At 63.1% G+C, this 27,455-nt stretch overlaps 16 non-coding genes across 16 annotated transcripts; 7 read left to right on the top strand and 9 right to left on the bottom strand.

Moving 5' to 3' along the window:
• Positions 1-4,032: 4,032 nt before the first annotated feature.
• Positions 4,033-4,103, top strand: TRNAG-GCC (transfer RNA glycine (anticodon GCC)). The gene has a single exon. It is a non-coding gene; the product is annotated as a tRNA-Gly (tRNA).
• Positions 4,104-7,173: 3,070 nt separating this feature from the next.
• On the bottom strand, positions 7,174-7,245 carry TRNAE-CUC (transfer RNA glutamic acid (anticodon CUC)). Its single transcript has one exon. It is a non-coding gene; the product is annotated as a tRNA-Glu (tRNA).
• A 266-nt stretch (positions 7,246-7,511) lies between these two features.
• Positions 7,512-7,583, bottom strand: TRNAG-UCC (transfer RNA glycine (anticodon UCC)). Its single transcript has one exon. It is a non-coding gene; the product is annotated as a tRNA-Gly (tRNA).
• Positions 7,584-8,375: 792 nt separating this feature from the next.
• TRNAD-GUC (transfer RNA aspartic acid (anticodon GUC)) lies at positions 8,376-8,447 on the bottom strand. The gene has a single exon. It is a non-coding gene; the product is annotated as a tRNA-Asp (tRNA).
• A 576-nt stretch (positions 8,448-9,023) lies between these two features.
• Positions 9,024-9,106, top strand: TRNAL-CAG (transfer RNA leucine (anticodon CAG)). Its single transcript has one exon. It is a non-coding gene; the product is annotated as a tRNA-Leu (tRNA).
• Positions 9,107-10,879: 1,773 nt separating this feature from the next.
• Positions 10,880-10,950, top strand: TRNAG-GCC (transfer RNA glycine (anticodon GCC)). Its single transcript has one exon. It is a non-coding gene; the product is annotated as a tRNA-Gly (tRNA).
• Positions 10,951-14,113: 3,163 nt separating this feature from the next.
• On the bottom strand, positions 14,114-14,185 carry TRNAE-CUC (transfer RNA glutamic acid (anticodon CUC)). Its single transcript has one exon. It is a non-coding gene; the product is annotated as a tRNA-Glu (tRNA).
• Positions 14,186-14,451: 266 nt separating this feature from the next.
• On the bottom strand, positions 14,452-14,523 carry TRNAG-UCC (transfer RNA glycine (anticodon UCC)). Its single transcript has one exon. It is a non-coding gene; the product is annotated as a tRNA-Gly (tRNA).
• A 792-nt stretch (positions 14,524-15,315) lies between these two features.
• TRNAD-GUC (transfer RNA aspartic acid (anticodon GUC)) lies at positions 15,316-15,387 on the bottom strand. Its single transcript has one exon. It is a non-coding gene; the product is annotated as a tRNA-Asp (tRNA).
• A 576-nt stretch (positions 15,388-15,963) lies between these two features.
• Positions 15,964-16,046, top strand: TRNAL-CAG (transfer RNA leucine (anticodon CAG)). Its single transcript has one exon. It is a non-coding gene; the product is annotated as a tRNA-Leu (tRNA).
• A 1,773-nt stretch (positions 16,047-17,819) lies between these two features.
• TRNAG-GCC (transfer RNA glycine (anticodon GCC)) lies at positions 17,820-17,890 on the top strand. The gene has a single exon. It is a non-coding gene; the product is annotated as a tRNA-Gly (tRNA).
• Positions 17,891-21,063: 3,173 nt separating this feature from the next.
• Positions 21,064-21,135, bottom strand: TRNAE-CUC (transfer RNA glutamic acid (anticodon CUC)). The gene has a single exon. It is a non-coding gene; the product is annotated as a tRNA-Glu (tRNA).
• A 266-nt stretch (positions 21,136-21,401) lies between these two features.
• TRNAG-UCC (transfer RNA glycine (anticodon UCC)) lies at positions 21,402-21,473 on the bottom strand. Its single transcript has one exon. It is a non-coding gene; the product is annotated as a tRNA-Gly (tRNA).
• Positions 21,474-22,265: 792 nt separating this feature from the next.
• TRNAD-GUC (transfer RNA aspartic acid (anticodon GUC)) lies at positions 22,266-22,337 on the bottom strand. Its single transcript has one exon. It is a non-coding gene; the product is annotated as a tRNA-Asp (tRNA).
• Positions 22,338-22,913: 576 nt separating this feature from the next.
• On the top strand, positions 22,914-22,996 carry TRNAL-CAG (transfer RNA leucine (anticodon CAG)). Its single transcript has one exon. It is a non-coding gene; the product is annotated as a tRNA-Leu (tRNA).
• A 1,779-nt stretch (positions 22,997-24,775) lies between these two features.
• TRNAG-GCC (transfer RNA glycine (anticodon GCC)) lies at positions 24,776-24,846 on the top strand. Its single transcript has one exon. It is a non-coding gene; the product is annotated as a tRNA-Gly (tRNA).
• Positions 24,847-27,455: the final 2,609 nt, after the last annotated feature.

The raw sequence follows: 27,455 nt of genomic DNA, 5'->3' as shown, positions 1-27,455 counted from the left end.
GTCTGATATATAATACGTGTTCAATAAAAGGTAGTTTTTATGACTGTTACCAAAAGTTCTTTACCTTTAGATTTTTACAGAAGTCTTGATTCCATTCAAATATATTTAATTTAAGAGAATTCCTGGTCAAAATCTCATCAAGAAGGTATTGGAGTTGTTTCCTCAGCAGGAGCTTAAATACATGGGGTCCCCAAGAGTCAGAATCCACTCCATCACCTTTAAAAAAAATCTCTTTCTCCAAATCCAGTGAATGGCCATACAAACAGATGAAGTTCTGATACATGCTACAGCATGGATGAACCCTGATGATATTTGCAAGGGAAATAAACCAGACCCAAAACAACAAACGTTGCATGATTTTCCTTTCATCACATCTATACAATAGGCAATTTCCTAGACCAACGAAGGAGACTAGAGGTTTCCCAGGGTAGCAGGCAAGGAGAAACAGGAGGCCATTATTAAGCAGGAACAGAGTTTGTTTGGGAATGACTGAAAAAAAAAAAAAGTGGAAACCTACATTGGTGATGGTTAGAAAACATTGTGAAAGTACATAACGCTGAATTTTGCACTCAGAAATGGTGAAAATGATATATTCTGTCTGAGATATATTTTCACCCCAATTAAAGGCAGAGACAGAGAGAAGAGGGAAATGAGTGTGAAGAGAACCATTAAGATACCCAAGGAACGACTGTCTGGCGTGAGGCTTGTGCGTTTCCTTGCGTGCAAACTTGATTTCTAAGAAAAAGAGTCTTGAAGCAAATATTAGACTCTCTCTGTCCGCAGGCCTTGCAAGACGCGGATGACTGCCGTCTGCCGTCTACCAGGCGCGGCATCATCGATGAGTTAACAAGAGGGACGCTTGGGTGGAAGGAGGGACTGACGCCTGGATAGGTATGCGGTAAGGCAGGGGTGGGATACAATGCATGGGTCGTACAATCCGGGGGGCGGGAGTAGGGGTGTTCTCGGGCAATTTCTGTCCACGCCGAGATCTGTTGGCGCCTTGCTAATACCGTCGTGTTAGGGAGTCGGGGAAGGGTATGTGCTGCCACTGCCCCTCCGCCGCCGGGACTCCGCTGTAACAGGCCAACACGACTAAGACCAGATCGGGTGCAGGTCTCCGCTCTGCACAGCCTGTCTGAACAGAGAAACGGACACGGCTGTTAAGGCAAAGTGTAAGCGTTTATTTAGTTGGCCAGGTAAAGGAGCTTTTCCGGACTTGAGTCGCCAAGGCAGCTCCCCGAAACTAGGCGGAAGTCAGGTTTTAGGAGGTCATCATAGTAAGCACAAGCAAGAAGTTATACGTATTCAGGATTTTAGCTGATTATTCATTATGGAACGGGCTAGGAATCTGCACTGGAGCGGCTGACGGACCCTTCACTTCTAAGATAGGTCCGGCTTGCCAGAGATGACGTTAAGTCCGGTGATTTTTTCCTTTCTTGACTTGAGTCTTTTGATTCCTTGACAAGAGTTTCCTGATTTATCAGCGCATGTCTGGTGGTCTGGTGCTGGTTTTTCTTAGAACCTGTTTATGACTTTTACCTGCGGAATTACCCCGAAGTTAAAACAATATAAAGGATAGGGAAGTGGTTACAATAGTCACACAGTTTTGATCTGAAGCCTCGATATAGCCTGCTTCTGTGGTGAGGGCAGGAGTGCGATTTAGCAACCACAGCATACCCGTTGGGCATGTGCACTTTCCCAGCCGGCTGCTGTCTCACATTTCTCCTCCCACCTTCGGTGCCTCCCCCTCCGCATTGACAACCATCAGCCCACCTTGACCTCCCCCGCCTCCCAGCCAGTTGGACATTCCAAAATTCCTTCCTAACATTGCTCAGTCTCAAAGCTGCAGCCCTGGTAAGGGTCTCGGCGATCACAAGCTTGACTCCCCCAGCCGAGCTTTGCCCTTGCAGCTGGCCAAAATGCCAGGACACGCAAGCGCAGGCGTGGCCATAACGAGGACCTCAGGTCCGCTCCTGGCCATCGCACACCAGAGGCTGTCCTGGCTCCCGGGGCTTCCGGCAGACAGAGAACACGAGCGCCCAGCGGGACCTCGTAGGAAATACCAGAGGGCAGAGGAGCAAGTAGGAGTCAGCGGGCAAAAACCTCTACCAGGACGCGGAGGCATTGGTGGGCGCGAGAGATCACCAGAGGACTGAGACCGGAGCAGCGGCTGGTGGGGGCTGGGGGACAGTGCGTGGGGGAGTTGGCCGAGCACCCCGCCGGGTCCTCTGGCCTTGCTCGCGCTCGGCTCCGTGCCTTCGCTCAGCACGGCCCTTCATGAGGCTCGCGGAGCGGCCGAGGGCACCCGTGTTCACGTGGCGTCACAGCCGCGTGGCGTCACAAGCCGGGGAGCGGAGACACGCCCACACCCGCCATCGGAATGGCCCAGTGGTCTAACTTGCTCTGTTCAGGTCTCAGTCTCCCCTGGAGCCGTGGGTTCGAATCCCACTGCTGACAAGACTCTGGTAACTGCCTTCTTAGCCAGCCCCAGCCCCAGCCCTACTGCCCACCATGAAACGCACCCCTCCTACCTGCCTGCCCCCGCATTCCCTCGGTCTTTAGACTTCACATCACAGATATCTCATTTCTCTTACCCTTGTCCTCCCTCCACCCCTGCCCTTTCCCTCTTCCTCTCCCTAACCCTCTCCCTCTTCCTCCGGCTTTGTCAGGCCCCGATTACCCAACAAGCAAGGGAGGCAGGGGCCCAATTGCTAGGCTTCCCACCAAATCTGCAGCGCACGATCTCACCGCTCTCCCACCGCAGCAAGGATGTGGTGAAGCCCACGTGAAATTGCTCACCACAGAGTAGGAAGCGAATACAGTGGAGCCCGCCCGTGCCCGCGACCCTGGCTCAACGCAAGCCGCTGCTCACCGGCCTTCCTGGTTAATCCGCCCCTGATCTTTAGCCCCGTTTGCCTGCGTGTGTCTATGGGCTCCATCTGGCCCGTGTGGAAAGCCCTCCCCGGTAGTCCTCCACCTTCTGCCCGCTGAACAGCAACTCGCTTTTGCCCTGCGCTGCTGCAAGCAGCATCACACCACCCAAAGCCTTGGCCATCATCCTGCCCTTTCCACACCAGCCTCCTGCCCATTCCTCTCTCCCGCCCCGAATCCCCTTCCCACTAACACCCGCTGCGCCCTCTCTTCAGCCCGTGGTCTCCGCGCTTGTTGAGTTTGGGGACCTTGCCTCCCCACACCGGCCACGCCGCTGCATTTTCAGCCCCACCACCGGCTGGCGAGGAGAAGCCAGAGCCGGGCACAGGGCCCGGTCCACCTCGGGCGTGCCACATCCCAGTTCCACGCGGGTAGCCGCTGCCTGGGAGCAGACCCACCGCGCCAACGCCCTCTCTGCTGCCGAAGAGCTCTTTCGATGGGTGGGCCGGCTCCCGCTCCACAACCCACCCCCTCCAGCACAGCATCCTAAGGAGTGCGGCTGGCCGGAGGACCGAGGGCGGAAGGCAGGCTCAGACCGCTGTGGCCACTTTGTCCGACGTCCCGCCGCTGGCAGGCAGCCGCCACAGGAGGATGCAGGCGTCCCGCTCCCTTGCTCCCGGACCTCCTGTGCCCACACCCCCAAGCACGGGCGAGAAAACTGGCCGCCCAAGGGGGTCCTGGGTGTGCATGCCGGGGGTCGCCGCCGGGACAGCTGTGAGCACCTCTGCCCGCCACAGGCCACCTGGCCTGGCTGAGATTGGCGCTGGCCGACCAGGCTCCTTCGGGCTCTAGGCTACCTCCCAGCCACGGGATGGGCAGGAACTACCTCTCTCCCTCCGCCTCCGTCCAGGACCCTCCACATGCCTGGCACCTGCCTCTCTTCCACGTCGGTCGCCCAGACCCCTTGCCCGCCCCGCCCCCCTACCCCCCCCCCCCACCAGGACGCCGACCCTGGGCTGGCCGCCGCCACCTGCCTAGCTCTAGGGGAGCAGAGAGACAGATGCTCCGGCCAGGTAGTGAGCAGCGTCCTGAGCCCAGCGGCGGGCCACCGAGAACAGGGCAGGGGCACAGTCTGGAGCCAGCCGCCCGGACGCCGGCAGCGCATGGGTGGTTCAGTGGTAGAATTCTCGCCTGCCACGCGGGAGGCCCGGGTTCGATTCCCGGCCCATGCAGTCCGCTGTCCCCTTTTGGTCGCTCTGCCCCAATTCACACCGCCGCCTGCTCAGTGCTTGCTCTGCTCTGCTCTGGCTCTCCTGCTACACTCGGGGCAACTCTCCCAGAGCCCTGGGGCTCCGCTCCCACCTGCAGCCAGCCCACCAGTGTGCCAGCGGCCTGCGCCTCTCCCACACCCTGGGGCCGAAAGCACACCGCGCTCCGGCGCCGACCGCCAGTGGGCTCTACCCCAACACTTCTCCCGGGCAGCCACCCTTTTCTCTTCATCACCCTGACGAAACCTTAGCCACACGTTTCACTTCACAGAGGACCACCGTGCAACATGCCTCTTCCCATCTCACCACGCTTCCTGGCCACGCTCCCAAAATGACACCATCCTTGCTGGACCGTTACCAAGGAAGTCGCACGGCCGGATCCATACTCGGAAAAGCAACGCATTACGCTCCCCTACCATGTCCTGGTCATCATCGCGCACGAGAAAATGAAAGTCATGTCACTATACTCACTTTAGCCCACTGGTCCACACCACAGTGGTAAACAAGCCCCTTCCTTGCCCGCCTCCCCCTTACCACGATCCAAACTTTTGGCCAAAGATCACTGGAGGCATTTGTTGCTCGGGTCTCTTTCAATCTCCACTGAGTCCCCCGTCCCACCCCACCGCACCCCACGGTGCCCCAAACGCACTCCCGTGTCCTGACAAAGGGATGTTTAAGCCTCTGGGTCTGTCGCACGCCCTAAGAGCTCACGGCCTTTTCCAGACGTTTTTCTCCCTTCCCTTCTCTTCTAATCTCTCTCTGCGTGTCTCTCTGTGTGTCTGTCTGTTTCTCGCTCCCTCTTCTGTCTGTCCGTCTCTGTCTCTATCTCTGTCTCCCGGTCCCTGGCTCACGCTGGCTCTCTCTCAACAGCACCCTTGCCCCCAATCAACCTCCCACTCTTTAGGTTGACTGACTTCAGGCACAGCACCGCAGGCAACCTTGTCTGGCCGGGTCCAGTCTCATGACGTGCCCTTGGATCTCGGTGGTCCCTAAGCCCACCCTCCTAACACTCCCCCCCCACCCCCGCCACCCAGCTAGCCATCTAGCGGTCCTTCCAGCCTCCGCCTGACCCGCCACCACAGACCTCTACCAAACAAATGCCTTGCCTTGCCCTGATGATGCACATCCACCGGGCTGACCACCCACGGCATCCCCAGGGTCACTCCCGCCCCTCCCATGTCCCCACCCTCATCTCCACACTGGCCTGGCATAATGCTCCGAAGCCCCCAAGCCTCTGCAGCACCACCACCTGACTGGGCGGCCGCACTCGCTACGCCCCCTCCTGTCCTAGGGCGGCTTGGACACTGTGACATCTGGACTCCTTCTCCCACCTGCCAGCACTCAGAACATGTCTGTCCCCTCTTTCGGGTTTCCCTCACCTTTCCCTGTCCTTTGTGCCGTGCCACCCAAACAAACAGCCAGCTTCCTCCACTGCGGTCATCCATCCACAACTCACAAAACAGGGGCAGGAAGGAAACGACTGGGGTGATGGTAAGCTTCTCTATGGTCACACGGGCTCCTGCTCACAAGGCTATGCCTTTCCATGCCTGGCCTTCTACTGCCCTGACATTCCAAGTCACTGGAAAGCCCGTGGAGTGCAGTTCTACTCTCAGACACACAGGGTCGCCAGGAGTCAGAATCCACCCCGTCGCCCTTTTCAAAGGCCATCTCTTTCTTCAAATCCCATGAACGGCAACCTGAAGCGATGAAGTTGCCATCATGCCACAACAGGCATGAACCTTGAAGACATTCGCCGAGTCAAGTAAACCAGACCCACCCAAAACAACAAAGGGTGTATGATTTTACTTTCCTCGCGTCTGTATAACAGGCAACTTCCTAGACCAAAAAAGGGGAATAGACGTTTACCAGGGTAGCCGGGAAGGGGAAACAGGAGGCCCTCATTAAATGGGAACAGGGTTGGTTTGGGAACGACTAAAAAAAAAGGAAGAAAAGTGGAAATGGATATTCCTGGCGGTTAGAAAAGACCGCGAACGTCCGTAACGCCACTGAATTCTGCACTCAGAAATGGTGACAATGATATATTCTCTCTTAGGTATACTTTCACCACAATTAAAGACAGAAAGAGAGCGAAGGGGGTCGTGAGTGGGAAGAGAACCACAGAGATACCCAAGGAACGACTGTCTGGCGTGAGGCTTGTGCGTTTCCTTGCGTGCAAACTTGATTTCTAAGAGAAGGAGTCTTGAAGCAAATATTAGACTCTCTCTGTCCGCAGGCCTTGCAAGACGCGGATGACTGCCGTCTGCCATCTACCAGGCGCGGCATCATCGATGAGTTAACAAGAGGGACGCTCGGGTGGAAGGAGGGACCGACACCTGGATAGATCTGTGGTAAGGCAGGGGTGGGATAAAACGCATGGGTCGTACAATTCGGGGGGCGGGAGTAGGGGTGTTCTCCGTCAATTTCTGTCCACACTGGGATCTGTTGGCGCCTTGCTAATACCGTCGTGGGAAGGCTACCTGCTGCCACCGCCCCTCAGCCGTTGGGCATGTCCATTTCCCCGACGGCCCCCGGTCTCACATTCCTCTCTCCCCCTTACTCTCATCCCCCCCTCCGACCCCACCCGGTCCCCCAGCTGGCCGGGCATTTCCAGATTCCTCTTTCACGTTCTTCTGTCTCCCGGCCGCGGTCGCCCTGCTAAGGGTCTGGGCCTTCACAAGCTTGGCTCCCCCAGCCCAGGTCTGGCCTGGTAGCTGAGCCAAATGCAAGCACGCGCCAGGGCGCGCGCTGGCAGCAGCGAGGACACGGGCTCCGCTCCTGGCCACCGCAGGCCAAAGGCTGTCCTGGCCTGTGGGCTTTGGGGCTGACAGATGCCAGAGAACGCGAGCGCCTGCGCCAGCGCCAGGGCGCACGAGCAAGTAGGCCTGTGGTGGGCGAACGGGGAGGAAAGGATCGGATGGCATTGGTGGCGGCAGCGGGCCAGGCGGTGTGCTGGGCCTGCAAGCGTTGGCTAAAAGGCGGGTGTGGAGGGAGGTGCGCGGCAAGTTGTTTGTGGGTAGAGAGGAAGAAGAACGGCTTCCCTGACCGGGAATCGAACCCGGGCCGCGGCGGTGAGAGCGCCGAATCCTAACCACTAGACCACCAGGGAGCGTCGGGACACCCGTCCTGCCTGCGCCACCTGCACTCAGCGCCTCCGCACCCCTCGGCCCCAGCCGTGGACCTTGCTCCGGCCTCCAGTCGCCCGGCCCGGCCTCCCCTGGCACTCCGCGCCCTTTTCTCTTGCTCGCAGCACCCCCAAAACGCTGGGCGCCTCCTTCCTTCTCCCACACATACACACCGAGCCAAGTGCCGACTCCGTCAGCCATACCTGGCAAGACGGCCCTGGGCTGGGCCTCTGGCAAAAAGTCAGCCCACTGCGTTGGCCGGGAATCGAACCCGGGTCAACTGCTTGGAAGGCAGCTATGCTCACCACTATACCACCAACGCCGCACGGCCCAGACAAGCCCAAGATGCCGCGCGGAACTCGCACCAGCGTGCTGCCGCCGCCGCCGCCCGCCGCCGGGCGCAGACCCTTCTCGACGCCTGGCTCACCCGTCCGCGGCTCTGGGCCCTCACAGCACCACCAGCCGCCGCCCGGCGCCAGCCGAGCCCCGCCGCTCTCCACACGCCCCCGCCCCGCCCTCCTCAGCCCCGCCGCTGGGGGGCGCTCTCCCGCTCGCTTCCTCCGGCCTCCCGCCCGCAGCGGGGCGCTCCAGGGCGCGCGGCCCCCCACCCCCGGCCCTGAGCTCCCGGCTGCGGCCTGCCCCCGGGGCACGCCTGCTCCACACCCCCGGCTCGCCAAGCCCCTTCCATTCTCCGCCACGTCGCGGCCGCTCGGCGACGCTCGGCTAGGCCACAGCCGGCACCGAGACGGTGCACATCTCCGACAGGCCGCTCTCCACCTGGCACCTGGGAGCCGGAGTCGCTGGGCGGCGGTCGGCGACCCTGAGCCGGGAGGCGAAAGACACCCATCCGCTGGGGACGGGCCGCTCCTCAAGCGCTGCCGGGACCCGAGAAGGCTGCTGTGGCTGGCGGGCGACCAGGCGCCTTGGCCAGGAGGATTGGAAGGGAAGGTGGGCGGAGGGTGGGCTGTGCCCCGCAGAGGATGACGCCAAGGGCCCAGGTGGAGCGCGGAGGGCAGGGCAGGGCGGGGCAGGGCAGGGCAGGGCATTGCGCCGGCCACTGGGTCTGAGAGCGGGCGCCGGGTGCGTGGCGGCAGAGGCCAAAAAGGGCGTCTGCCTCCCCGTCGGGGAATCGAACCCCGGTCTCCCGCGTGACAGGCGGGGATACTCACCACTATACTAACGAGGACGGCGGTGGCCGTCCGGGGTGCGGAACGCTCTCCCGCCGCCGCCGCTGCACACCACGCCGACTCCGACTCCGACGCCGACGCCTCTTCCTGCCCCCTGCTCGCTGCATGCTCGGCGACAGAGCGCGCCCCGCCCACCTCCATCCTCGCCGTCCACGCAGCCTGGCACCCGGGCCGGGCCCGGGGGATACCGAAGCTCCGCGTGCGCGGCGGCCGCTTCCCTCCACGGCGGCGAAAGCGCCGGGAGAAAGAAAGGGGATCGAGCGGGCAGAAAACGTCTGCGAGGAGGAGGAGGCATTGGTGGGCGCGAGAGCTGACGTGAGGAAGGAGGCCGGGGCAGCGGCTGGCGGGGCCCGGGGGACGGTGCGTGGGGGAGTTGGCCGGGCACCTCGCCGGGTCGGCCGGCCTTGGTGGCGCTCGGCTCCGAGCCTTCGCGCGCGCCGTCCGTCCGTCCGTCCGTCCGTCCGTCCGTCGGTCGCGCAGCCGCAAGGCCGTCCAGGAGGCGCGCCGACCGGCCCAGGGCACCGGCGTTGGCGCGGCGTCGCAGCCGGGCCAGCGGCGACGCGCCCACAGCCGCCGTCAGGATGGCCGAGCGGTCTAAGGCGCTGCGTTCAGGTCGCAGTCTCCCCTGGAGGCGTGGGTTCGAATCCCACTCCTGACAAGACAACCTTTTGGCAACAGCCACCTACTGTCCCCAGCCTTCACCACACGCGTCTCTGCCCTTTACTGGGCGACTGTCCACGCTCGGGCCGTGCAATCCTTCTGCCTCTCCAGCCTCCAGCCCGTGGCCCCACCCCGCTCCGACACCCTAACTTGTCAGGCACATCCCTGACAGCTAGGATGCTCCAGCGCCTTGAACCCCTCTGGTAACTGCCTTTCCGGCCAGCCCCAGCCCAACTGCCCACCATGAAACGCACCCCTCCTACCTGCCTGCCCCCGCATCCGCGCGGTTTCTCGACTTCCCATCACAGCTACCTCCTCTCTCTTACCCCTGTCCTCTCTCTGCCCTCGCCCTTTCCCTCTTCCCTCTGTCTTTCACCTCTCCCTCTCCCTCTCTCTCTGTCTTTGTCAGGCCCCGATTACCCAACAAGCAAGGTAGGCACGGGTCCAATTGTTAGGCTTCCCACCAATCTGCAGCTCACGATCTCACCGCTCTCCCACCGCAGCAAGGATGTGGTGAAGACCACTTGAAACCGCTCACCACAGAGTAGGGAGCCAATACAGTGGAGCCCGCCCGTGCGCGCGACCCTGGCTCAACGCAAGCCGCTGCTCACCGGCCTTCCTGGTTAATCCGCCCCTGGTCTTTAGCCCCGTTTGCCTGCGTGTGTCTGTGGGCTCCATCTGGCCCGTGTGGAAAGCCCTCCCCGGTGGTCCTCCACTTTCTGCCCGCTGAACAGCAGCAACTCGCTTTTGCCCTGCGCTGCTGCAAGCAGCACCACACCACCCAAAACCTTGGCCATCATCCCGCCCTTTCCACACCAGCCTCCTGCCCATTCCTCTCTCCCGCCCCGAATCCCCTTCCCACTAACACCCGCTGCGCCCTCTCTTCAGCCCGTGGTCTCCGCGCTTGTTGAGTTTGGGACCTTTCCTCCCCACACCGGCCATGCCGCTGCATTTTCAGCCCCACCACCGGCTGGCGAGGAGAAGCCAGAGCCGGGCACAGGGCCCGGTCCACCTCGGGCGCGCCACATCCCAGTTCCACGCGGGTAGCCGCTGCCTGGGAGCAGACCCACCGCGCCAACGACCTCTCTGCTGCCGAAGAGCTCTTTCGATGGGTGGGCCGGCTCCCGCTCCACAACCCACCCCCTCCAGCACAGCATCCTAAGGAGTGCGGCTGGCCGGAGGACGGAGGGCGGAAGGCAGGCTCAGACCGCTGTGGCCACTTTGTCCGACGTCCCGCCGCTGGCAGGCAGCCGCCACAGGAGGATGCAGGCGTCCCGCTCCCTTGCTCCCGGACCTCCTGTGCCCACACCCCCAAGCACGGGCCAGAAAACTGGCCGCCCAAGGGGGTCCTGGGGGTGCATGCCGGGGGTCGCCGCCGGGACAGCTGTGAGCACCTCTGCGCGCCACAGGCCACCTGGCCTGGCTGGGATTGGCGCTGGCCGACCAGGCTCCTTCGGGCTCTAGGCTTCCTCCCAGCCACGGGATGGGCAGGGACTACCTCTCTCCCTCCGCCTCCGTCCAGGACCCTCGACACGCCTGGCACCTGCCTCTCTTCCACGTCGGTCGCCCAGACCCCTTCCCTTGCCCGCCCGTCCCGCCCACCCGCACCAGGCCGCCGGCCCCAGGCTGGCCGCCGCCGCCTGCCTAGCTCTAGGGGAGCAGAGAGACAGACGCTCCGGCCAGGTAGTGAGCAGCGTCCTGAGCCCAGCGGCGGGCCAGCGAAGACAGGGCAGGGGCACAGGCTGGAGCCAGCCGCCCGGACGCCGGCAGCGCATGGGTGGTTCAGTGGTAGAATTCTCGCCTGCCACGCGGGAGGCCCGGGTTCGATTCCCGGCCCATGCAGTCCCCTGTCCCCTTTTGGTCGCTCTGCCCCAATTCACACCGCCGCCTGCTCAGTGCTTGCTCTGCTTGCTCTGCTCTGCTCTGCTCTGCTCCGCTCTGGCTCTCCTACTACACTCGGGGCAACTCTCCCAGAGCCCTGGGGCTCCGCTCCCACCTGCAGCCAGCCCACCAGTGTGCCAGCGCCCTGCGCCTCTCCCACACCCTGGGGCCGAAAGCACACCGCGCTCCGGCGCCGACCGCCAGTGGGCTCTGCCCCAACACTTCTCCCGGGCAGCCACCCTTTTCTCTTCATCACCCTGACGAAACCTTAGCCACACGTTTCACTTCACGGAGGACCACCGTGCAACACGCGGGCTTTGGCTGCGGGGACTCCATGCCTCTTCCCATCTCACCACCCTTCCTGGCCACGCTCCCAAAATGACACCATCCTTGCTGGACCATTACCAAGGAAGTCGCACGGCCGGATCCATACTCGGAAAAGCAACGCATTACGCTCCCCTACCGTGTCCTGGTCATCATCGCGCACGAGAAAATGAAAGTCATGTCAGTACAGTCACTTTAGCCCACTCCTCCACAACACAGTGGTAAACACGCCCCTTCCTTGCCCGCCTCCCCCTTACCACGATCCAAACTTTTGGCCAAAGGTCACTGGAGGCATCTGTTGCTCGGGCCTCTTTCAATCTCCACTGAGTCCCCCGTCCCACCCCACCGCACCCCACGGTGCCCCAAACGCGCACCTAACGCACTCCCGTGTCCTGACAAAGGGACGTTTAAGCCTCTGGGCCAGTCGCGCGCCCTAAGACCTCACGGCCTTTTCCAGACGTTTTTCTCTCTTCCCTTCTCTTCTAATCTCTCTCTGCGTGTCTCTCTGTGTGTCTGTCTGTTTCTCGCTCCCTCTTCTGCCCGTCCGTCTCTGTCTCTATCTCTGTCTCCCTCTCTGTCTCCCGGTCCCTGTCTCACGCTGGCTCTCTCTCGACAGCACCCTTGCCCCCAATCAACCTCCCACTCTTTAGGTTGACTGACTTCAGGCACAGCACCGCGGGCAACCTTGTCTGGCCGGGTCCAGTCTCATGACGTGCCCTTGGATCTGGGTGGGACCTAAGCCCACCCTCCCAACACTCCCCCCCCACCCCCGCCACCCAGCTAGCCATCTAGTGGTCCTTCCAGCCTCCGCCTGACCCGCCACCACAGACCTCTATCACACGAACGCCTTGCCTTGCCCTGATGACGCACATCCACCGGGCTGGCCACCCCCGGCATCCCCAGGGTCGCCCCCGCCCCTCCCATGTCCCCACCCTCATCTCCACACTGGCCTGGCATAATGCTCCGAAGCCCCCAAGCCTCTGCAGCGCCGGCACCTGACTGGGCGGCCGCACTCGCTGCGCCCCCTCCTGCCCTAGGGCGGCTTGGACACTCTGACATCTGGACTCCTTCTCCCACCTGCCAGCACTCAGGACACGTCTGTCCCCTCTTTTGGGTTTCCCTCACCTTTCCCTGTCCTTTGTGTCGTGCCACCCGAACAACCAGCCAGCTTCCTCCACTGCGGTCATCTATCCACAACTCACAAAACAGGGGCAGGAAGGAAGTGCCTGGGGTGACAGTAAGCTTCTCTATGATCACACGGGTTCCTGCTCACAAGGCTATGCCTTTCCATGCCTGGCCTTCTACTGCCCTGACATTCCAAGCCGCTGAAAAGCCCGCGGAGTGCAGTTCTACTCTCAGACACATGGGGTCGCCGGGAGTCAGAATCCACCCCATCGCCCTTTTCAAAAGCCATCTCTTTCTTCAAATCCCGTGAACGGCCACCCCAAGGGATGAAGTTATGCTCATGCCACAACAGGCATGAACCTTGAAGACATTCGCCGAGTCAAGTAAACCAGACCCAAAACAACAAACGTTGTATGATTTTACTTTCGTCGCGTCTGTATAACAGGTAACTTCCCAGACCAACAAAGGAGAATAGACGTTTCCCGGGGTAGCCGGGAAGGGGAAACAGGAGGCCCTCATTATGTGGGAACAGGGTTGGTTTGGGAATGACTAAAAAAAAAAAAAAGTGGAAATGGATATTCGTGGCGATTAGAAAAGACGGCGAACGTCCTTAAAGCCACTGAATTCTGCACTCAGAAATGGTGAAAATGATATATTCTGTCTTACGTATACTTTCACCACAATTAAAGACAGAGAGAGCGGGAAGGGGAGGTGAGTGGGAAGAGAACCACGAAGATACCCAAGGAACGACTGTCTGGCGTGAGGCTTGTGCGTTTCCTTGCGTGCAAACTTGATTTCTAAGAAAAAGAGTCTTGAAGCAAATATTAGACCCTCTCTGTCCGCAGGCCTTGCAAGACGCGGATGACTGCCGTCTGCCGTCTACCAGGCGCGGCATCATCGATGAGTTAACAAGAGGGACGCTCGGGGTGGAAGAGGGGATGGACACCGGGATAGATATGCGATAAGGCAGGAGTGGGATAAAATGCATGGGTCGTACAATCCGGGGGGCGGGAGTAGGGGTGTTCTCGGTCAATTTGTGTCCACGCTGAGATCTGTTGGCGCCTTGCTAATACCGTCGTGTTAGAGAGTCGGGGAAGGCTACCTGCTGCCACCGCCCCTCAGCCGTTGGGCATGTCCATTTCCCCGACGGCCCCCGGTCTCACATTCCTCTCTCCCCCTTACTCTCATCCCCCCCCCTCCGACCCCACCCGGACCCCCCCAGCTGGCCGGGCATTCCCAGATTCCCCTTTCACGTTCTTCTGTCTCCCGGCCGCCGTCGCCCTGCTCAGGGTCTGGGCCTTCACAAGCTTGGCTCCCCCAGCCCAGGTCTGGCCTGGTAGCTGAGCCAAATGCAAGCACGCGCCAGGGCGCGCGCTGGCAGCAGCGAGGACGCGGGCTCCGCTCCTGGCCACCGCCGGCCAGAGGCTGTCCTGGCCTGTGGGCTTTGGGGCTGACAGATGCCAGAGAACGCGAGCGCCTGCGCCAGCGCCAGCGCCAGCGCCAGGGCGGACGAGCAAGTAGGCCTGTGGTGGGCGAGCGGGTCGAAAAGGATCGGATGGCATTGGTGGCGGCAGCGGGCCAGGCGGTGTGCTGGGCCTGCAAGCGTTGGCTAAAAGGCAGGTGTGGAGGGAGGTGCGCGGCAAGTTGTTTGTGGGCAGAGAGGAAGAAGAACGGCTTCCCTGACCGGGAATCGAACCCGGGCCGCGGCGGTGAGAGCGCCGAATCCTAACCACTAGACCACCAGGGAGCGTCGGGACACCCGTCCTGCCTGCGCCACCTGCACTCAGCGCCTCCGCACCCCTCGGCCCCAGCCGTGGACCTTGCTCCGGCCTCCAGTCGCCCGGCCCGGCCTCCCCTGGCACTCCGCGCCCTTTTCTCTTGCTCGCAGCACCCCCAAAACGCTGGGCGCCTCCTTCCTTCTCCCACACATACACACCGAGCCAAGTGCCGACTCCGTCAGCCATACCTGGCAAGACGGCCCTGGGCTGGGCCTCTGGCAAAAAGTCAGCCCACTGCGTTGGCCGGGAATCGAACCCGGGTCAACTGCTTGGAAGGCAGCTATGCTCACCACTATACCACCAACGCCGCACGGCCCAGACAAGCCCAAGATGCCGCGCGGAACTCGCACCAGCGTGCTGCCGCCGCCGCCGCCCGCCGCCGGGCGCAGACCCTTCTCGACGCCTGGCTCACCCGTCCGCGGCTCCGGGCCCTCACAGCACCACCAGCCGCCGCCCGGCGCCAGCCGAGCCCCGCCGCTCTCCACACGCCCCCGCCCCGCCCTCCTCAGCCCCGCCGCTGGGGGGCGCTCTCCCGCTCGCTTCCTCCGGCCTCCCGCCCGCAGCGGGGCGCTCCAGGGCGCGCGGCCCCCCACCCCCGGCCCTGAGCTCCCGGCTGCGGCCTGCCCCCGGGGCACGCCTGCTCCACACCCCCGGCTCGCCAAGCCCCTTCCATTCTCCGCCACGTCGCGGCCGCTCGGCGACGCTCGGCTAGGCCACAGCCGGCACCGAGACGGTGCACATCTCCGACAGGCCGCTCTCCACCTGGCACCTGGGAGCCGGAGTCGCTGGGCGGCGGTCGGCGACCCTGAGCCGGGAGGCGAAAGACACCCATCCGCTGGGGACGGGCCGCTCCTCAAGCGCTGCCGGGACCCGAGAAGGCTGCTGTGGCTGGCGGGCGACCAGGCGCCTTGGCCAGGAGGATTGGAAGGGAAGGTGGGCGGAGGGTGGGCTGTGCCCCGCAGAGGATGACGCCAAGGGCCCAGGTGGAGCGCGGAGGGCAGGGCAGGGCGGGGCAGGGCAGGGCAGGGCATTGCGCCGGCCACTGGGTCTGAGAGCGGGCGCCGGGTGCGTGGCGGCAGAGGCCAAAAAGGGCGTCTGCCTCCCCGTCGGGGAATCGAACCCCGGTCTCCCGCGTGACAGGCGGGGATACTCACCACTATACTAACGAGGACGGCGGTGGCCGTCCGGGGTGCGGAACGCTCTCCCGCCGCCGCCGCTGCACACCACGCCGACTCCGACTCCGACGCCGACGCCTCTTCCTGCCCCCTGCTCGCTGCATGCTCGGCGACAGAGCGCGCCCCGCCCACCTCCATCCTCGCCGTCCACGCAGCCTGGCACCCGGGCCGGGCCCGGGGGATACCGAAGCTCCGCGTGCGCGGCGGCCGCTTCCCTCCACGGCGGCGAAAGCGCCGGGAGAAAGAAAGGGGATCGAGCGGGCAGAAAACGTCTGCGAGGAGGAGGAGGCATTGGTGGGCGCGAGAGCTGACGTGAGGACGGAGGCCGGGGCAGCGGCTGGCGGGGCCCGGGGGACGGTGCGTGGGGGAGTTGGCCGGGCACCTCGCCGGGTCGGCCGGCCTTGGTGGCGCTCGGCTCCGAGCCTTCGCGCGCGCCGTCCGTCCGTCCGTCCGTCCGTCCGTCCGTCGGTCGCGCAGCCGCAAGGCCGTCCAGGAGGCGCGCCGACCGGCCCAGGGCACCGGCGTTGGCGCGGCGTCGCAGCCGGGCCAGCGGCGACGCGCCCACAGCCGCCGTCAGGATGGCCGAGCGGTCTAAGGCGCTGCGTTCAGGTCGCAGTCTCCCCTGGAGGCGTGGGTTCGAATCCCACTCCTGACAAGACAACCTTTTGGCAACAGCCACCTACTGTCCCCAGCCTTCACCACACGCGTCTCTGCCCTTTACTGGGCGACTGTCCACGCTCGGGCCGTGCAATCCTTCTGCCTCTCCAGCCTCCAGCCCGTGGCCCCACCCCGCTCCGACACCCTAACTTGTCAGGCACATCCCTGACAGCTAGGATGCTCCAGCGCCTTGAACCCCTCTGGTAACTGCCTTTCCGGCCAGCCCCAGCCCAACTGCCCACCATGAAACGCACCCCTCCTACCTGCCTGCCCCCGCATCCGCGCGGTTTCTCGACTTCCCATCACAGCTACCTCCTCTCTCTTACCCCTGTCCTCTCTCTGCCCTCGCCCTTTCCCTCTTCCCTCTGTCTTTCACCTCTCCCTCTCCCTCTCTCTCTGTCTTTGTCAGGCCCCGATTACCCAACAAGCAAGGTAGGCACGGGTCCAATTGTTAGGCTTCCCACCAATCTGCAGCTCACGATCTCACCGCTCTCCCACCGCAGCAAGGATGTGGTGAAGACCACTTGAAACCGCTCACCACAGAGTAGGGAGCCAATACAGTGGAGCCCGCCCGTGCGCGCGACCCTGGCTCAACGCAAGCCGCTGCTCACCGGCCTTCCTGGTTAATCCGCCCCTGGTCTTTAGCCCCGTTTGCCTGCGTGTGTCTGTGGGCTCCATCTGGCCCGTGTGGAAAGCCCTCCCCGGTGGTCCTCCACTTTCTGCCCGCTGAACAGCAGCAACTCGCTTTTGCCCTGCGCTGCTGCAAGCAGCACCACACCACCCAAAACCTTGGCCATCATCCCGCCCTTTCCACACCAGCCTCCTGCCCATTCCTCTCTCCCGCCCCGAATCCCCTTCCCACTAACACCCGCTGCGCCCTCTCTTCAGCCCGTGGTCTCCGCGCTTGTTGAGTTTGGGACCCTTCCTCCCCACACCGGCCATGCCGCTGCATTTTCAGCCCCACCACCGGCTGGCGAGGAGAAGCCAGAGCCGGGCACAGGGCCCGGTCCACCTCGGGCGTGCCACATCCCAGTTCCACGCGGGTAGCCGCTGCCTGGGAGCAGACCCACCGCGCCAACGACCTCTCTGCTGCCGAAGAGCTCTTTCGATGGGTGGGCCGGCTCCCGCTCCACAACCCACCCCCTCCAGCACAGCATCCTAAGGAGTGCGGCTGGCCGGAGGACGGAGGGCGGAAGGCAGGCTCAGACCGCTGTGGCCACTTTGTCCGACGTCCCGCCGCTGGCAGGCAGCCGCCACAGGAGGATGCAGGCGTCCCGCTCCCTTGCTCCCGGACCTCCTGTGCCCACACCCCCAAGCACGGGCGAGAAAACTGGCCGCCCAAGGGGGTCCTGGGGGTGCATGCCGGGGGTCGCCGCCGGGACAGCTGTGAGCACCTCTGCGCGCCACAGGCCACCTGGCCTGGCTGGGATTGGCGCTGGCCGACCAGGCTCCTTCGGGCTCTAGGCTTCCTCCCAGCCACGGGATGGGCAGGGACTACCTCTCTCCCTCCGCCTCCGTCCAGGACCCTCGACACGCCTGGCACCTGCCTCTCTTCCACGTCGGTCGCCCAGACCCCTTCCCTTGCCCGCCCGTCCCGCCCACCCGCACCAGGCCGCCGGCCCCAGGCTGGCCGCCGCCGCCTGCCTAGCTCTAGGGGAGCAGAGAGACAGACGCTCCGGCCAGGTAGTGAGCAGCGTCCTGAGCCCAGCGGCGGGCCAGCGAAGACAGGGCAGGGGCACAGGCTGGAGCCAGCCGCCCGGACGCCGGCAGCGCATGGGTGGTTCAGTGGTAGAATTCTCGCCTGCCACGCGGGAGGCCCGGGTTCGATTCCCGGCCCATGCAGTCCCCTGTCCCCTTTTGGTCGCTCTGCCCCAATTCACACCGCCGCCTGCTCAGTGCTTGCTCTGCTTGCTCTGCTCTGCTCTGCTCTGCTCCGCTCTGGCTCTCCTACTACACTCGGGGCAACTCTCCCAGAGCCCTGGGGCTCCGCTCCCACCTGCAGCCAGCCCACCAGTGTGCCAGCGCCCTGCGCCTCTCCCACACCCTGGGGCCGAAAGCACACCGCGCTCCGGCGCCGACCGCCAGTGGGCTCTGCCCCAACACTTCTCCCGGGCAGCCACCCTTTTCTCTTCATCACCCTGACGAAACCTTAGCCACACGTTTCACTTCACGGAGGACCACCGTGCAACACGCGGGCTTTGGCTGCGGGGACTCCATGCCTCTTCCCATCTCACCACCCTTCCTGGCCACGCTCCCAAAATGACACCATCCTTGCTGGACCATTACCAAGGAAGTCGCACGGCCGGATCCATACTCGGAAAAGCAACGCATTACGCTCCCCTACCGTGTCCTGGTCATCATCGCGCACGAGAAAATGAAAGTCATGTCAGTACAGTCACTTTAGCCCACTCCTCCACAACACAGTGGTAAACACGCCCCTTCCTTGCCCGCCTCCCCCTTACCACGATCCAAACTTTTGGCCAAAGGTCACTGGAGGCATCTGTTGCTCGGGCCTCTTTCAATCTCCACTGAGTCCCCCGTCCCACCCCACCGCACCCCACGGTGCCCCAAACGCGCACCTAACGCACTCCCGTGTCCTGACAAAGGGACGTTTAAGCCTCTGGGCCAGTCGCGCGCCCTAAGACCTCACGGCCTTTTCCAGACGTTTTTCTCTCTTCCCTTCTCTTCTAATCTCTCTCTGCGTGTCTCTCTGTGTGTCTGTCTGTTTCTCGCTCCCTCTTCTGCCCGTCCGTCTCTGTCTCTATCTCTGTCTCCCTCTCTGTCTCCCGGTCCCTGTCTCACGCTGGCTCTCTCTCGACAGCACCCTTGCCCCCAATCAACCTCCCACTCTTTAGGTTGACTGACTTCAGGCACAGCACCGCGGGCAACCTTGTCTGGCCGGGTCCAGTCTCATGACGTGCCCTTGGATCTGGGTGGGACCTAAGCCCACCCTCCCAACACTCCCCCCCCACCCCCGCCACCCAGCTAGCCATCTAGTGGTCCTTCCAGCCTCCGCCTGACCCGCCACCACAGACCTCTATCACACGAACGCCTTGCCTTGCCCTGATGACGCACATCCACCGGGCTGGCCACCCCCGGCATCCCCAGGGTCGCCCCCGCCCCTCCCATGTCCCCACCCTCATCTCCACACTGGCCTGGCATAATGCTCCGAAGCCCCCAAGCCTCTGCAGCGCCGGCACCTGACTGGGCGGCCGCACTCGCTGCGCCCCCTCCTGCCCTAGGGCGGCTTGGACACTCTGACATCTGGACTCCTTCTCCCACCTGCCAGCACTCAGGACACGTCTGTCCCCTCTTTTGGGTTTCCCTCACCTTTCCCTGTCCTTTGTGTCGTGCCACCCGAACAACCAGCCAGCTTCCTCCACTGCGGTCATCTATCCACAACTCACAAAACAGGGGCAGGAAGGAAGTGCCTGGGGTGACAGTAAGCTTCTCTATGATCACACGGGTTCCTGCTCACAAGGCTATGCCTTTCCATGCCTGGCCTTCTACTGCCCTGACATTCCAAGCCGCTGAAAAGCCCGCGGAGTGCAGTTCTACTCTCAGACACATGGGGTCGCCGGGAGTCAGAATCCACCCCATCGCCCTTTTCAAAAGCCATCTCTTTCTTCAAATCCCGTGAACGGCCACCCCAAGGGATGAAGTTATGCTCATGCCACAACAGGCATGAACCTTGAAGACATTCGCCGAGTCAAGTAAACCAGACCCAAAACAACAAACGTTGTATGATTTTACTTTCGTCGCGTCTGTATAACAGGTAACTTCCCAGACCAACAAAGGAGAATAGACGTTTCCCGGGGTAGCCGGGAAGGGGAAACAGGAGGCCCTCATTATGTGGGAACAGGGTTGGTTTGGGAATGACTAAAAAAAAAAAAAGTGGAAATGGATATTCGTGGCGATTAGAAAAGACGGCGAACGTCCTTAAAGCCACTGAATTCTGCACTCAGAAATGGTGAAAATGATATATTCTGTCTTACGTATACTTTCACCACAATTAAAGACAGAGAGAGCGGGAAGGGGAGGTGAGTGGGAAGAGAACCACGAAGATACCCAAGGAACGACTGTCTGGCGTGAGGCTTGTGCGTTTCCTTGCGTGCAAACTTGATTTCTAAGAAAAAGAGTCTTGAAGCAAATATTAGACCCTCTCTGTCCGCAGGCCTTGCAAGACGCGGATGACTGCCGTCTGCCATCTACCAGGCGCGGCATCATCGATGAGTTAACAAGAGGGACGCTCGGGGTGGAAGAGGGGATGGACACCGGGATAGATATGCGATAAGGCAGGAGTGGGATAAAATGCATGGGTCGTACAATCCGGGGGGCGGGAGTAGGGGTGTTCTCGGTCAATTTGTGTCCACGCTGAGATCTGTTGGCGCCTTGCTAATACCGTCGTGTTAGAGAGTCGGGGAAGGCTACCTGCTGCCACCGCCCCTCAGCCGTTGGGCATGTCCATTTCCCGACGGCCCCCGGTCTCACATTCCTCTCTCCCCCTTACTCTCATCCCCCCCCCTCCGACCCCACCCGGACCCCCCCAGCTGGCCGGGCATTCCCAGATTCCCCTTTCACGTTCTTCTGTCTCCCGGCCGCCGTCGCCCTGCTCAGGGTCTGGGCCTTCACAAGCTTGGCTCCCCCAGCCCAGGTCTGGCCTGGTAGCTGAGCCAAATGCAAGCACGCGCCAGGGCGCGCGCTGGCAGCAGCGAGGACGCGGGCTCCGCTCCTGGCCACCGCCGGCCAGAGGCTGTCCTGGCCTGTGGGCTTTGGGGCTGACAGATGCCAGAGAACGCGAGCGCCTGCGCCAGCGCCAGCGCCAGCGCCAGCGCCAGCGCCAGGGCGGACGAGCAAGTAGGCCTGTGGTGGGCGAGCGGGTCGAAAAGGATCGGATGGCATTGGTGGCGGCAGCGGGCCAGGCGGTGTGCTGGGCCTGCAAGCGTTGGCTAAAAGGCAGGTGTGGAGGGAGGTGCGCGGCAAGTTGTTTGTGGGCAGAGAGGAAGAAGAACGGCTTCCCTGACCGGGAATCGAACCCGGGCCGCGGCGGTGAGAGCGCCGAATCCTAACCACTAGACCACCAGGGAGCGTCGGGACACCCGTCCTGCCTGCGCCACCTGCACTCAGCGCCTCCGCACCCCTCGGCCCCAGCCGTGGACCTTGCTCCGGCCTCCAGTCGCCCGGCCCGGCCTCCCCTGGCACTCCGCGCCATTTTCTCTTGCTCGCAGCACCCCCAAAACGCTGGGCGCCTCCTTCCTTCTCCCACACATACACACCGAGCCAAGTGCCGACTCCGTCAGCCATACCTGGCAAGACGGCCCTGGGCTGGGCCTCTGGCAAAAAGTCAGCCCACTGCGTTGGCCGGGAATCGAACCCGGGTCAACTGCTTGGAAGGCAGCTATGCTCACCACTATACCACCAACGCCGCACGGCCCAGACAAGCCCAAGATGCCGCGCGGAACTCGCACCAGCGTGCTGCCGCCGCCGCCGCCCGCCGCCGGGCGCAGACCCTTCTCGACGCCTGGCTCACCCGTCCGCGGCTCCGGGCCCTCACAGCACCACCAGCCGCCGCCCGGCGCCAGCCGAGCCCCGCCGCTCTCCACACGCCCCCGCCCCGCCCTCCTCAGCCCCGCCGCTGGGGGGCGCTCTCCCGCTCGCTTCCTCCGGCCTCCCGCCCGCAGCGGGGCGCTCCAGGGCGCGCGGCCCCCCACCCCCGGCCCTGAGCTCCCGGCTGCGGCCTGCCCCCGGGGCACGCCTGCTCCACACCCCCGGCTCGCCAAGCCCCTTCCATTCTCCGCCACGTCGCGGCCGCTCGGCGACGCTCGGCTAGGCCACAGCCGGCACCGAGACGGTGCACATCTCCGACAGGCCGCTCTCCACCTGGCACCTGGGAGCCGGAGTCGCTGGGCGGCGGTCGGCGACCCTGAGCCGGGAGGCGAAAGACACCCATCCGCTGGGGACGGGCCGCTCCTCAAGCGCTGCCGGGACCCGAGAAGGCTGCTGTGGCTGGCGGGCGACCAGGCGCCTTGGCCAGGAGGATTGGAAGGGAAGGTGGGCGGAGGGTGGGCTGTGCCCCGCAGAGGATGACGCCAAGGGCCCAGGTGGAGCGCGGAGGGCAGGGCAGGGCGGGGCAGGGCAGGGCAGGGCATTGCGCCGGCCACTGGGTCTGAGAGCGGGCGCCGGGTGCGTGGCGGCAGAGGCCAAAAAGGGCGTCTGCCTCCCCGTCGGGGAATCGAACCCCGGTCTCCCGCGTGACAGGCGGGGATACTCACCACTATACTAACGAGGACGGCGGTGGCCGTCCGGGGTGCGGAACGCTCTCCCGCCGCCGCCGCTGCACACCACGCCGACTCCGACTCCGACGCCGACGCCTCTTCCTGCCCCCTGCTCGCTGCATGCTCGGCGACAGAGCGCGCCCCGCCCACCTCCATCCTCGCCGTCCACGCAGCCTGGCACCCGGGCCGGGCCCGGGGGATACCGAAGCTCCGCGTGCGCGGCGGCCGCTTCCCTCCACGGCGGCGAAAGCGCCGGGAGAAAGAAAGGGGATCGAGCGGGCAGAAAACGTCTGCGAGGAGGAGGAGGCATTGGTGGGCGCGAGAGCTGACGTGAGGAAGGAGGCCGGGGCAGCGGCTGGCGGGGCCCGGGGGACGGTGCGTGGGGGAGTTGGCCGGGCACCTCGCCGGGTCGGCCGGCCTTGGTGGCGCTCGGCTCCGAGCCTTCGCGCGCGCCGTCCGTCCGTCCGTCCGTCCGTCCGTCCGTCGGTCGCGCAGCCGCAAGGCCGTCCAGGAGGCGCGCCGACCGGCCCAGGGCACCGGCGTTGGCGCGGCGTCGCAGCCGGGCCAGCGGCGACGCGCCCACAGCCGCCGTCAGGATGGCCGAGCGGTCTAAGGCGCTGCGTTCAGGTCGCAGTCTCCCCTGGAGGCGTGGGTTCGAATCCCACTCCTGACAAGACAACCTTTTGGCAACAGCCACCTACTGTCCCCAGCCTTCACCACACGCGTCTCTGCCCTTTACTGGGCGACTGTCCACGCTCGGGCCGTGCAATCCTTCTGCCTCTCCAGCCTCCAGCCCGTGGCCCCACCCCGCTCCGACACCCTAACTTGTCAGGCACATCCCTGACAGCTAGGATGCTCCAGCGCCTTGAACCCCTCTGGTAACTGCCTTTCCGGCCAGCCCCAGCCCAACTGCCCACCATGAAACGCACCCCTCCTACCTGCCTGCCCCCGCATCCGCGCGGTTTCTCGACTTCCCATCACAGCTACCTCCTCTCTCTTACCCCTGTCCTCTCTCTGCCCTCGCCCTTTCCCTCTTCCCTCTGTCTTTCACCTCTCCCTCTCCCTCTCCCTCTCTCTCTGTCTTTGTCAGGCCCCGATTACCCAACAAGCAAGGTAGGCACGGGTCCAATTGTTAGGCTTCCCACCAATCTGCAGCTCACGATCTCACCGCTCTCCCACCGCAGCAAGGATGTGGTGAAGCCCACTTGAAACCGCTCACCACAGAGTAGGGAGCCAATACAGTGGAGCCCGCCCGTGCGCGCGACCCTGGCTCAACGCAAGCCGCTGCTCACCGGCCTTCCTGGTTAATCCGCCCCTGGTCTTTAGCCCCGTTTGCCTGCGTGTGTCTGTGGGCTCCATCTGGCCCGTGTGGAAAGCCCTCCCCGGTGGTCCTCCACTTTCTGCCCGCTGAACAGCAGCAACTCGCTTTTGCCCTGCGCTGCTGCAAGCAGCACCACACCACCCAAAACCTTGGCCATCATCCCGCCCTTTCCACACCAGCCTCCTGCCCATTCCTCTCTCCCGCCCCGAATCCCCTTCCCACTAACACCCGCTGCGCCCTCTCTTCAGCCCGTGGTCTCCGCGCTTGTTGAGTTTGGGACCTTTCCTCCCCACACCGGCCATGCCGCTGCATTTTCAGCCCCACCACCGGCTGGCGAGGAGAAGCCAGAGCCGGGCACAGGGCCCGGTCCACCTCGGGCGCGCCACATCCCAGTTCCACGCGGGTAGCCGCTGCCTGGGAGCAGACCCACCGCGCCAACGACCTCTCTGCTGCCGAAGAGCTCTTTCGATGGGTGGGCCGGCTCCCGCTCCACAACCCACCCCCTCCAGCACAGCATCCTAAGGAGTGCGGCTGGCCGGAGGACGGAGGGCGGAAGGCAGGCTCAGACCGCTGTGGCCACTTTGTCCGACGTCCCGCCGCTGGCAGGCAGCCGCCACAGGAGGATGCAGGCGTCCCGCTCCCTTGCTCCCGGACCTCCTGTGCCCACACCCCCAAGCACGGGCGAGAAAACTGGCCGCCCAAGGGGGTCCTGGGGGTGCATGCCGGGGGTCGCCGCCGGGACAGCTGTGAGCACCTCTGCGCGCCACAGGCCACCTGGCCTGGCTGGGATTGGCGCTGGCCGACCAGGCTCCTTCGGGCTCTAGGCTTCCTCCCAGCCACGGGATGGGCAGGGACTACCTCTCTCCCTCCGCCTCCGTCCAGGACCCTCGACACGCCTGGCACCTGCCTCTCTTCCACGTCGGTCGCCCAGACCCCTTCCCTTGCCCGCCCGTCCCGCCCACCCGCACCAGGCCGCCGGCCCCAGGCTGGCCGCCGCCGCCTGCCTAGCTCTAGGGGAGCAGAGAGACAGACGCTCCGGCCAGGTAGTGAGCAGCGTCCTGAGCCCAGCGGCGGGCCAGCGAAGACAGGGCAGGGGCACAGGCTGGAGCCAGCCGCCCGGACGCCGGCAGCGCATGGGTGGTTCAGTGGTAGAATTCTCGCCTGCCACGCGGGAGGCCCGGGTTCGATTCCCGGCCCATGCAGTCCCCTGTCCCCTTTTGGTCGCTCTGCCCCAATTCACACCGCCGCCTGCTCAGTGCTTGCTCTGCTTGCTCTGCTCTGCTCTGCTCTGCTCCGCTCTGGCTCTCCTACTACACTCGGGGCAACTCTCCCAGAGCCCTGGGGCTCCGCTCCCACCTGCAGCCAGCCCACCAGTGTGCCAGCGCCCTGCGCCTCTCCCACACCCTGGGGCCGAAAGCACACCGCGCTCCGGCGCCGACCGCCAGTGGGCTCTGCCCCAACACTTCTCCCGGGCAGCCACCCTTTTCTCTTCATCACCCTGACGAAACCTTAGCCACACGTTTCACTTCACGGAGGACCACCGTGCAACACGCGGGCTTTGGCTGCGGGGACTCCATGCCTCTTCCCATCTCACCACCCTTCCTGGCCACGCTCCCAAAATGACACCATCCTTGCTGGACCATTACCAAGGAAGTCGCACGGCCGGATCCATACTCGGAAAAGCAACGCATTACGCTCCCCTACCGTGTCCTGGTCATCATCGCGCACGAGAAAATGAAAGTCATGTCAGTACAGTCACTTTAGCCCACTCCTCCACAACACAGTGGTAAACACGCCCCTTCCTTGCCCGCCTCCCCCTTACCACGATCCAAACTTTTGGCCAAAGGTCACTGGAGGCATCTGTTGCTCGGGCCTCTTTCAATCTCCACTGAGTCCCCCGTCCCACCCCACCGCACCCCACGGTGCCCCAAACGCGCACCTAACGCACTCCCGTGTCCTGACAAAGGGACGTTTAAGCCTCTGGGCCAGTCGCGCGCCCTAAGACCTCACGGCCTTTTCCAGACGTTTTTCTCTCTTCCCTTCTCTTCTAATCTCTCTCTGCGTGTCTCTCTGTGTGTCTGTCTGTTTCTCGCTCCCTCTTCTGCCCGTCCGTCTCTGTCTCTATCTCTGTCTCCCTCTCTGTCTCCCGGTCCCTGTCTCACGCTGGCTCTCTCTCGACAGCACCCTTGCCCCCAATCAACCTCCCACTCTTTAGGTTGACTGACTTCAGGCACAGCACCGCGGGCAACCTTGTCTGGCCGGGTCCAGTCTCATGACGTGCCCTTGGATCTGGGTGGGACCTAAGCCCACCCTCCCAACACTCCCCCCCCCACCCCCGCCACCCAGCTAGCCATCTAGTGGTCCTTCCAGCCTCCGCCTGACCCGCCACCACAGACCTCTATCACACGAACGCCTTGCCTTGCCCTGATGACGCACATCCACCGGGCTGGCCACCCCCGGCATCCCCAGGGTCGCCCCCGCCCCTCCCATGTCCCCACCCTCATCTCCACACTGGCCTGGCATAATGCTCCGAAGCCCCCAAGCCTCTGCAGCGCCGGCACCTGACTGGGCGGCCGCACTCGCTGCGCCCCCTCCTGCCCTAGGGCGGCTTGGACACTCTGACATCTGGACTCCTTCTCCCACCTGCCAGCACTCAGGACACGTCTGTCCCCTCTTTTGGGTTTCCCTCACCTTTCCCTGTCCTTTGTGTCGTGCCACCCGAACAACCAGCCAGCTTCCTCCACTGCGGTCATCTATCCACAACTCACAAAACAGGGGCAGGAAGGAAGTGCCTGGGGTGACAGTAAGCTTCTCTATGATCACACGGGTTCCTGCTCACAAGGCTATGCCTTTCCATGCCTGGCCTTCTACTGCCCTGACATTCCAAGCCGCTGAAAAGCCCGCGGAGTGCAGTTCTACTCTCAGACACATGGGGTCGCCGGGAGTCAGAATCCACCCCATCGCCCTTTTCAAAAGCCATCTCTTTCTTCAAATCCCGTGAACGGCCACCCCAAGGGATGAAGTTATGCTCATGCCACAACAGGCATGAACCTTGAAGACATTCGCCGAGTCAAGTAAACCAGACCCAAAACAACAAACGTTGTATGATTTTACTTTCGTCGCGTCTGTATAACAGGTAACTTCCCAGACCAACAAAGGAGAATAGACGTTTCCCGGGGTAGCCGGGAAGGGGAAACAGGAGGCCCTCATTATGTGGGAACAGGGTTGGTTTGGGAATGACTAAAAAAAAAAAAAGTGGAAATGGATATTCGTGGCGATTAGAAAAGACGGCGAACGTCCTTAAAGCCACTGAATTCTGCACTCAGAAATGGTGAAAATGATATATTCTGTCTTACGTATACTTTCACCACAATTAAAGACAGAGAGAGCGGGAAGGGGAGGTGAGTGGGAAGAGAACCACGAAGATACCCAAGGAACGACTGTCTGGCGTGAGGCTTGTGCGTTTCCTTGCGTGCAAACTTGATTTCTAAGAAAAAGAGTCTTGAAGCAAATATTAGACCCTCTCTGTCCGCAGGCCTTGCAAGACGCGGATGACTGCCGTCTGCCATCTACCAGGCGCGGCATCATCGATGAGTTAACAAGAGGGACGCTCGGGGTGGAAGAGGGGATGGACACCGGGATAGATATGCGATAAGGCAGGAGTGGGATAAAATGCATGGGTCGTACAATCCGGGGGGCGGGAGTAGGGGTGTTCTCGGTCAATTTGTGTCCACGCTGAGATCTGTTGGCGCCTTGCTAATACCGTCGTGTTAGAGAGTCGGGGAAGGCTACCTGCTGCCACCGCCCCTCA

The sequence above is a fragment of the Loxodonta africana genome, chromosome 3, assembly GCF_030014295.1.
Source record: "Loxodonta africana isolate mLoxAfr1 chromosome 3, mLoxAfr1.hap2, whole genome shotgun sequence".
In the NCBI taxonomy this organism is placed as follows: Eukaryota; Metazoa; Chordata; class Mammalia; order Proboscidea; family Elephantidae; genus Loxodonta; species Loxodonta africana.
The sequence above is the reverse complement of the archived record's forward strand: the minus strand, read 5'-3'. Positions and strand labels throughout refer to the sequence as shown.